The 9,892-nt window shown below is 39.7% G+C and overlaps 2 long non-coding RNA genes across 2 annotated transcripts; one reads left to right on the top strand and one right to left on the bottom strand.

The window, feature by feature from the left end:
• The first annotated feature begins 3,591 nt into the window (after window positions 1-3,591).
• Window positions 3,592-4,689, top strand: LOC146581805 (uncharacterized). Its single transcript, XR_014888652.1, has 4 exons — window positions 3,592-3,717; window positions 3,970-4,078; window positions 4,184-4,305; window positions 4,448-4,689. It is a non-coding gene; the product is annotated as an uncharacterized LOC146581805 (long non-coding RNA).
• Window positions 4,690-6,855: 2,166 nt separating this feature from the next.
• Window positions 6,856-9,252, bottom strand: LOC146581804 (uncharacterized). The gene is made up of 3 exons (XR_014888651.1): window positions 9,085-9,252; window positions 7,920-8,011; window positions 6,856-7,216 (listed from the first exon to the last, which is right to left on the bottom strand). It is a non-coding gene; the product is annotated as an uncharacterized LOC146581804 (long non-coding RNA).
• Window positions 9,253-9,892: the final 640 nt, after the last annotated feature.

The raw sequence follows: 9,892 nt of genomic DNA, 5'->3' as shown, positions 1-9,892 counted from the left end.
AATACAACGTTTTATAGAAATCCCTGAAAATGTTGTTTATTTGTATCGGATCATATATTGTGTTCCCAGATGAATCTTGAACAGCACATATAGTTGTTTTTTCTTTATTTATTTTTAGCTGGTTTGCTAGAAATTGACCGGATTTATTACCATGTTCATAATTTTGTAGGCGTAGTCTTTGTACTAAGAATTTTGTTTTTTTATCAATTATCTCATTTAATTCTAGTTTTGTTTTGCGTATTTTGTTCAATGTTTCCTGATCTTGGTGGGACGCGTAGGCTTCTTCTAGTGATTTGATGTTTTTTTTCTAATTCCTGAATATTTTTGTTTTCTTTTTTCTTTTTATGTGATGAGAAAGAAATTATTTTACCTCTCATCACAGCTTTCCCTGCTTCCCATAGAACAGAAGCTGATGTTTCGGGAGTGTCATTATAGTCCAAATATGAAGTCCACTCTTTTTTAAAATATTTAATAAAGTCTTCATCTTTAAGTAGTGATATATTAAATCTCCAGTTTTTTCTTGGCGTAGTATTATTCTTGTGCATTAGTGTTAAAGATACAGGACCATGATCGCTGACAGCTATAGGATCAATCTCAGTGTCTGAAATGTCACCCAGTAGTGAGCTGCTGACCAAAAAATAATCCAGACGAGAGTAGGAGTGATGGACATGTGAGAAAAAAGTATATTCCTTACTGGTGGGGTGAAGGGAGCGCCATGCATCGCAAAGACCAAAGTCGCTCATATACTGTTTGATTATATTTATGGACTGCCAATTACGCTGAGTTCCCGCTGTATTGAGCCTATCCATGTCTTCATTTAGTCCAAGGTTGAGGTCGCCTCCAAGAACAAGTGTGCCATCTAAGTGTTCAGAGAGTGCACTGAAAAAACCGTGAAAGAATGAGGGATCATCAACATTTGGACCATATACACTTGCAATACATAGCTTTTTATCAAGTATAGATATTTTAATGATTAAGAATCTGCCCTCTGGATCTATAACTGTATCGAGTACTGTGAAATTAATATTTTTATGTATTAAAATTGCTACTCCCCTTTGTCTAGAATTATAACAAGCTGAGAACACATTAGGAAACTCAGGTGTTTTAAGTTCATTCAAACCTCTAAGAGGTCTGTGGGTCTCTTGTAAAAGGAAAAACATCTGCCTGTAGTTTTTTGAGTTGGTTAAATATTTTTAACCTCTTTACTCTGGAGCCAGCTCCATTTATATTCCATGTAATGAACCTCAGTGTACCCATAGATGTTTGTGTATAACTAGGGATGTATGCTGTGTGCGTCGCTTAGACAGGTGGAGAGAATACGTCACTTGTTCATAAATAAAGAGAAGGAGAGAGAGAAAAAATGTGTGGCGAGATGCTCCCTGAGTCTGACTTTGTGTATGCATAGTTACTAATACGAGTAGGCTTGGCTTAAGTGTGTGTATCCTAAACGACTGTGTGCGCTGTCTGACTGAAGTAAAATGTGCTGCCGTTGAGCGCATGGTTCGTATGTGTCGAAATAAAGGATGTTTGCGGATGAGTGTCGAAGCAGGTGATCGAGGCAGTGAAAGGAATAAAGAAAGAAACCAAGGACAGGGGTGAGCAGCATAAAACCAAGAGGGGGGAAAAGAGAGGGGAAAAAAAAAACGAGAAGAAAAAAAACAGAACAAAACGTAAACATTCCAATTAAATCACTGACGGAGAGTGACGGTGTTAATTCTGCTATGAAATCACACTTTAAGATGTGATTTGATACTGGTAAGTTAAACAGATGTTAATGCAAGTTAGTGTGAGTGGATAAGGAAAGGGTGCAGCTGATTCCTATCTGGTGTGAGGTTAATACAGCCACGGAGTGATGTTGGGGTTGCGGTGGAGCTGTCCGTCCATGTACAGCCGGTCCACAGCGATGACAGCGCGGGAGCCCTTCTGGATGAAGCCGCGTCGGATTGGGAAGAGGACCCTGCGTCGTTCCAAGATCTCTTTGGGGAACTGGTCGTTCACGCTGAAGTCCGTTCCTTTTAATTCCCTGCCGCGGCTTTTCACATGTTGCTTTTGTTTGAAGTGGCCGAATTTGGCCACGATAGGACGTGGTCTCCCGGCCGTAGCCCGAATGGGGCCGAGGCGATGTACCCGATCGAAGACGATGTTCTTCACAGTGTCCTCCGGCAGCTTCAGGTGGGTTTTGATGAAGCTTTTTACCGTGGTCTCCGCGTCCTCTCCAGCGGCTTCTGGAATACCAGAAAATACCAGATTATCACGCATGCTACGAGCTTGTAGATTGATAACTGTTTCTTTTATTTTTTTATTTTCTCTATTGAGCTGGGTAACATTATCTGTGAGACATTTCACCGACTCCCTTAGCGTGGCATTTTCAGCAGCAAGCGTTTCCACCTGCTGCTGGCTGTACTCCAGGGATTCTTGCAAGCATTTAAATTCTCGGTGAAGAATCTCCACCAAGGACAGCCTTGCGTCGAAACTGGACAATCGCTTGTCGATTGACTCCAGTATGTCGGCAATATCTTTGCCGGCTGGCGATGTTGAGCCGGGGGAATCTGCCAGGCGTTGTCTTTTCGACGACGGCGTCTCAGGTTTGGCCGGGGGAGCTGCACACTGGGTCTTCTTCATCACGAGATCCTGAAAGCACTGATCAATATAATCTTGGAGAGTCTCTAAACTCTCCTCGTTGTTCTCCAGGGTGTTGGAGATTATTTAGACAAATAGTGTTAGTTATAAGACAATTGATAAGTGTATTTGGTAATACTGAAGCTTAAATGAATTTGTTCAGATCTAAACTACCATTTGCTTTAATTTTCCGCCAAAATCTCCGGCGTCAGACGTCAGTTACAACATGAGTCGCTTACCTTGTCCGTCACTTCCGTCACTTACCTCCTCACTTCCCCTCCGCCTCCAGGAGGCGCGTAAATGTTTCTTCTCCATGATGTTTCTTCAAATGTTTCTTCTGGATGATGATAAGACTGTGACACGGGATGCCACCTTTGGTCTTGTGATGAAGCAAAGCTCAGGAAGAAGTGTGATTAAATGGTACCCACATGTGTGCTGCTGAGAAGGATGTACAAGGGCACCTGCAGCCAAATCCAAGCCTCAGGTTAGTTGTAGTTGCAGAACGCTATAGACTGAGACAGCTGAGGCATCAAATGTTTAATTAAACAGATGAAAAAGAGAAGTTTCTTCCCTATAATTATCACTTCTTAAAATCTGTAGCAACTTCAAGTCTGTCAGCGTGCTGAGCATGCTCAGAATGTGACAATATATTTTTGTTCAATATTTAATTTCTTTCAGTTGCAATTGTTAAATGAAAATATATATATATATATTCTTATAATTTAGCAAACTAATTTATCAAAAAAAATGTACATATATCTGTATTAGTTTTAATAAATTAATTTGACACCTGTATTGAAAATACCATATTGTATTCATACAGAATCAGTTTGGTATCATTGTTTGTCTGCTCACTGATTGTTGAAGCTAAGAGCTGCTTTGATCTGTTTAGATCTAAAGTATCCAAAGTTGAGCTCTAATGTTTCTTCACCCCTGTGTGTGATATGTGATTCCTACATGCTGGCAGAGCAGCGCGGCAGTTTGTGCTCACAGATGGTGACGGTGTGGAGAGACGGTGGTGTTTCCTCAGAAGAACCAGCAGAGTCACTTGCTGACTGATGTTCGTCTGCACTGCACAGAGGAAATCAACTGACCGAGGTTTGTCCAGTGACGTGTTATAAAATGTATATTTGTTTTATGCTTACAGATATGTTTTTCTTGACAGAGGCTCTGCAGAGGTTAGACAAAGCAGAGAAAACATGTGCTTTACATTTTACTGTGATTTATTGAGATATTTGTTGCCTGATGTTCAGCAGGAATGGAGAAATAGAATCAAAGGGAGATATTTTTGATGCTTTTGTAATGATGTAAGTAAATCTTCAATATTATTTATTTGCTTGGTTATATTAGGAGTGTTTCTGAGTGAGGGGGAGAGGAGTCATCATCCAGGTAAAGTGACGTGGATCAGTGGATACACTTGTCTCCCCTTTAAAGGAGACAATCCAAGTCATCCTTAAATGTTAGTGCTTTCAAATACACAAACATTTTTAAAGGACAAAAATGAACATCCAACTTTGACTGTAATACAAAATAAATCTTTTCATGTATGTTTTCAAACTCTCAGATGGGCAGCATATCAGTCTTGGACTGTCTAACCTGCCGGAGCAGCACTGAATGACCACCACACATGAGCATGTTCCTGCAACATTCAGCATCTGATCCTTCATCTGTGTGCTTCTGCTTTTGGTAAGTAGAGTTACCCAACTCCAGTAACTCTAAACACATGCCATCCATTTCTAACGGCCTGGTTACTTCCTGTCAGTTACTTTAGAAACCATGTGGTCACCTGACCTAACACTGTTTCTTCTTCTTCCCCTTAATGTTCAAGTGTCACATGTCAAACAGCTGGAGAGGAAACTACACCAGTGTACTGAGATGTTTCACCAACACGTGCCAGATGCTGTTCCTTCATGGTGACATCACCAGAGACAGCCCCACCCACCTCAGGACCTCGCCATTGATCATGATGATTATAATGATGACAGCGAGCGGAACTAAGACTGTAAAAATCCACGACCAGAATGTTTCTTTCTAATTATTAATGAATACTGAGAGCCTCGTTCTGTGTTTTGTCTGTTTTGGTTGTGTTTGTTTTACCTCATTTGTTACTAACAAAGTTCACAAACTCACACAGTTTACATTCTGTATGTTTCCATCTTTACCAGCCACACTCTCACTGCATTTAAGAAAATAATCCTTAGAAATCGTCGTTTTTCTCTTTTATAATTGATGATAATTCAGTGAATATACTGTGCTGCTTCCTTTTATTGCGTCACACATTGCTTTATGTTTTTCAGTGTCCAGTTATTTTTTACTGCTGTTTGAATTCTCTGTATGTTTGACCCTGTAGACTGTTTGATGGACTGCTTGTCTTCCTGTTTGTAACTGCCGCCTGTTTTTTAATAAAGATTTGGATTTCTGACTTCAACACAGCCTCTGCGTGTCCTCCCTTTGTGTCCTCTTCCTCTGTGAATGTGTTGCATGTGTCACAGATTCATTTTATTAACAGCTTTCCCACAGTGAGTTGCATCAGCATTCATTCACAGCACATTTCAGAAGGATTCAGATTAATACAGTGATCTTACAGTCAGAATGATCCTGACAGAGTGCCACTGTAAATGATCTTTCATCAGGTCAATTTTAAAGTTCAGTATTTCAAAGCAGGAGTTATGAATAATCATACTGGCATTAGGACTAATAATATGTACTTACAAAGTCAAAGTTTTTTAATTATGCTAGAATATTGGAAGACAATCAACTTTTAGTGTTTTCCGCATATTAATTATTCTGAAATAGAGACGGTGACCCTAACTGTACAGAAGCACTAAACAACTGACAATCTAACAAACATCATTGGCCTGAGCCGTCATGCACAGTGAGTCTGATCCTTTGCTGTGAGAGTCTGACAAGCATGTTTCTGGTCAGTTTGGAAGAAATAATATCACAATGTTGATCTTTTTTTCAATATTCCTTCTCTTTTACAACATAAACTGTGATCAAAGCTACTTATGTTCACAGCATGTAATAATACTGACAGTCCAGGGCATTGTGGTCTGTTGAGCTAGGGTTAGGGTTAGCAATTCAGAAATATGTAATCAATATTAAACGTCTCTGACGTGGGCCACTCTCCGCAGTGTTGGGAAATCCATACCAGGCTGGAACGAGTCAAGGTAGGTGAGCATCCACGAGAAGACACAGCAGATGCATCCTACTAATACTGACAGGACCAGGAGACTCCAGAAACCGAGCATCTTCTCTTCAGTGCCATCCTCTCCTGTCACCCTCTCTACCCGCAGCTCTTTGAGTATGGGGTAGATAAGGGCGCAGAGAAACCCTTATTACTAATTTGTATTATAATTCAATTTTCATGAAATATTCATATTCAGTATTGGTCATTTTATATTAATAACCACGTATCCACCCAGGCTCATGGTGGGGCAGGGCTCTGTCCTGGGATGCTTGAGTACAAGGTAATGTACACCCTGACTAGGTATCCAGTCTGTCAGAATTGTTTTCAATATTTGGTTCAAAAACATGAGTGACAACAAAAATCCAACTAGGATTCTTGCATATGATGAATGAAGTCTGACTTTGACTGTATTGTCCAGCTGATCCATCAAACCCCCAGCAGGTGAACCTTATTCATGACATAACACGGCAACAATGTAAAAAATTAAACAGCAACAGTCTAAATGTAAAGTGCATTCTAAACCCCTCTTCAATAAATCATATGCAAAGAGTCATTAAGGACTGTAAAACGTGAACTACAGAACCCAGAGTCTTCATCATTAAATCTCTGGTTGCTTCATTTTTCTATCCTATATCAGATACTTTAAGGTTAGGTTAGGTAAACTTGCATTCTCATGGTGAGGCAAAGTGCTTTATGTGTGTGTGTGCGTGTCATGAACGGCTATAAAAGGCCTATAATTAAAGAACAAAGCAGGGTTTGAGTTCGAGTTGCGGCAGACGGTCACTACTTGTAAATGGAACGCAGCCTCCCTACGGCGGACAGCTAATAACAGGAATCGGACGCGGTCCACCCAAGTCCACACCAACCACCATAGCAACCGCCTAGCATGACCTTAGAAACATATTCTGTCTTCATAACTATCAAAAACATGGAATGATTTGCAAAGTGTGAAAGTGTTACAGCTGCAGAGAGCTATGGCGGCATCTTTGGAATACGATAACAGACTTACATCATTAAAACATAAAGGACAGGAGATATTTAGATATTTTTATATTTATATTACATTTTATAGCTGACGGATATTACTAAATAGATAGAATTTACTAAATAGCTGGATGAACATGAAAAATATGTCTATAATAACAAATGACCATGAGAGCCAGTAGAATTAATTCAACTGGACACTCAAAAGACGTCCTTAAATGCTCTTTAAGTGGCAGAACAGATGAACAAACAGTTAATTGCTTACGTGAGATGAAATCTGCTCAGCTACTTTGAAAACAGCTTCTAACTGGTTCCTCCTTTAACAGGATGACTGCTCAGGGGTAAGGCCATCATGCAGTCCAGCAACCTTTATGGTTCTGCTTTGATTCACCAGGAACTATTAGGGAAACCTTCCAGCGCCTCCTGTGAAAGACACAGGCATAAACACACAAACATTTATTAACATGTTACACAGTCTTCCAGTTTGATTTTCTCATCCTGTGGACAACAACGTACATGGATGCAGGTTTATTGTTAACTTTTGTAAGGTTTATTTACTGAACATATCCAGCTGCAGCTCCACTGTGATCCTGAACTGGATAAGCACTTAAGAAAATGTGTCAATAAATGGACGTACATCAACTTACTATATTTATCCAAACAGACGGGACCAATAATGCTTCGCTGAGTTAGAGACTTTAACAGACTCTTCTATGTAAGAATGTCTCGTGCTGATATACCTGCAAACTTGACAACAAAGGTTTTTCAGACTACATGTAGCTGTCCTCTATGTCAGCTAACACATTTACATTCATGTCACACTTATTTCTGCTTTCCCATTTTATAATTATTACTTACATTTTGATTAGATACCTTGAGTTTGTAAATGATCAGATTACATAATTGGAGTACAATGTATCCAATTCAGGGTTGCGGGAGGATGAAGCCTATCCCAGCTGATACAGGACAAAGACAGGCTGCCAGTTTATCGCAGGGCTAACACTTAAATGTTTGATATTTCTTATAATAATCATAATTATGACTATTATTTAAAGGTTTCTTTATAAATACATTTTGATTTTTTATAACCTCTAAAATATAAACCTGAGCTGTTTCAGATTCTGACCTCTGACCTCACTGCAGCTCCCTCTTGGAAGTACGTCTGCTTCTTGTCTTCCCCCAGTGTTGACCGCCTGCCCTTGATATCACGTACTGTACCTGAGGAACAAAAAAGGACAAACACTTGCCTTCATTTAAAAGTACATTCATACAGAGGAAATCTATGGAAACACACTAGTTCACCCTTTGGGAGAAATCAGTTCCTGTGAAACATTTCTGTATATGAACATCATGTGGAGAATGAATGAAATGAGTTCTTCAGGTGACTCAGCAGTCCCACACTGACAAATGAAATCTAGTTAAACTATTAAGCATATTTGCTCTTCTGAAATCTGTGTTAAACAACAACAAACATAAATTAGTAACAAAAATACAGCTGAGTAGAGGCTTTACAAACCACCAGCAGCCATAATGCTAAATTTGAATCTTCAAATGTTTCTGAGCCGTCTTCAACCTGCTTTTAACACATTAAAGTCCCACAGTCAATGCAGCCTGACTCAATCCTAAATGTTCAGCACACAGAGACACAGAGGTACTATTTAAAGTTTAGTGATAACCTGAGTCACTGATCATTTGCAGTATTACAGAGTCTGGCAGTCTTTGCATGATGTCCACGTCACTGTAAGTTTCTAGCTGACTCTCAGGTGTGACAGGTGTGCCAGCAGGAAAGAGTAATAATAACCTGCATCCTGAGGTTTGTCATGCAGGATTAAAGGAGCCAGGCTTTGTTCACACAGCTAGGATTGTATTTTACACTGACCCTGGGTCAGTATAAGTATCATACAGTTTAAACGAAGCACTGAAACTTGCACATATTTATTATAGATGCACTGAAGCTAATCGAGATATTTGCTGTCAATCTGTGGCTGCGATTAAACACTTTACTGGAAACTTTATTAACTAGTAACTTCATCAGTCATGACAGAAGCTAATATTTCTGTGCTAACATCGTTTAACCAGTAACAGCTTTACTCCAATATAAGCTAACGTTTACACCGTAACTTTAAGCTAGCACCATAAAGACGGTAAAACACGTAATAATATCTACAAATGCATCTTAAAGCTGTTATATTAGCACTCTGTGTATTACTAAGATAACCACATTAACATTACTGACACTCGCTGACTTTTAATAGTCATTCTATAAATGCTGTCCGTTTAAATGGTCTTACCTGTACACACTGCATATCCACCGGATTCCAGCCAGAGTGGATTCTGGAGTCTTCCCACGCTCCTGTTAGTGATCCTCCATCTGGATGGATGAGAACAACCTTCTGAACAATCTAGCAGGAGATGGCCCATATCTATGGGACTGATTTGTGCTAATAACGCCCATTGTATGGACTGATAACAGCCGAAGCAGGTGAATAAAGTCACCCAGTAGCTAGCTGTGCCATTACCCAGCATACATCACTCCCTCCGTAAATGCAATAAACGATACAAAAGTATTGTTCTACCTGTTTTTCAGGTAGTTGTTTACATTATATAATTTATTGTGTTCTGTATACGTCACTACAATGTGATTTGGAAAATGTCTAAATATACCGACAACAGGCACTTCCGCAGCAATCTCTTCAATCGGAGGACCCTTCACGTCAATTCCCGATGCGAGAGGGGTACCCTGCGCGTCCATAAGTGCAGCAGAGGGAGCCTGACCATGCGTCACACGTTTGACGAGTTGGGAGTGAGAACGTATTGGCTGCACGCAATGTTGATGGTGAACAGATCAAAACACTGACAGAATCCATGGATGACAGGCTTTTGAGTGTCCTTGCAAAGAAAGCTGGCTATATTGGTCGCTGATTTGTTTTTGTTTTGTTTTTGAATGTCAGAAATGTATATTTGTGAATGTGGAGATGTTATATTGGTTTCACTGGTAAAAAATAAATAATTGAAATGGGTATATATTTGTTTTTTGTTAAGTTGCCTAATAATTATGCACAGTAACAGTCACTTGCACACACAGATATCCCCCTAAAT

The sequence above is a fragment of the Mchenga conophoros genome, linkage group LG2, assembly GCF_057382185.1.
Source record: "Mchenga conophoros isolate Kocher_MC1m ecotype Shallow Benthic linkage group LG2, M_conophoros_male_GT1.1, whole genome shotgun sequence".
In the NCBI taxonomy this organism is placed as follows: domain Eukaryota; kingdom Metazoa; phylum Chordata; class Actinopteri; order Cichliformes; family Cichlidae; genus Mchenga; species Mchenga conophoros.
This window is presented reverse-complemented; position numbering and strand designations above follow the sequence as displayed.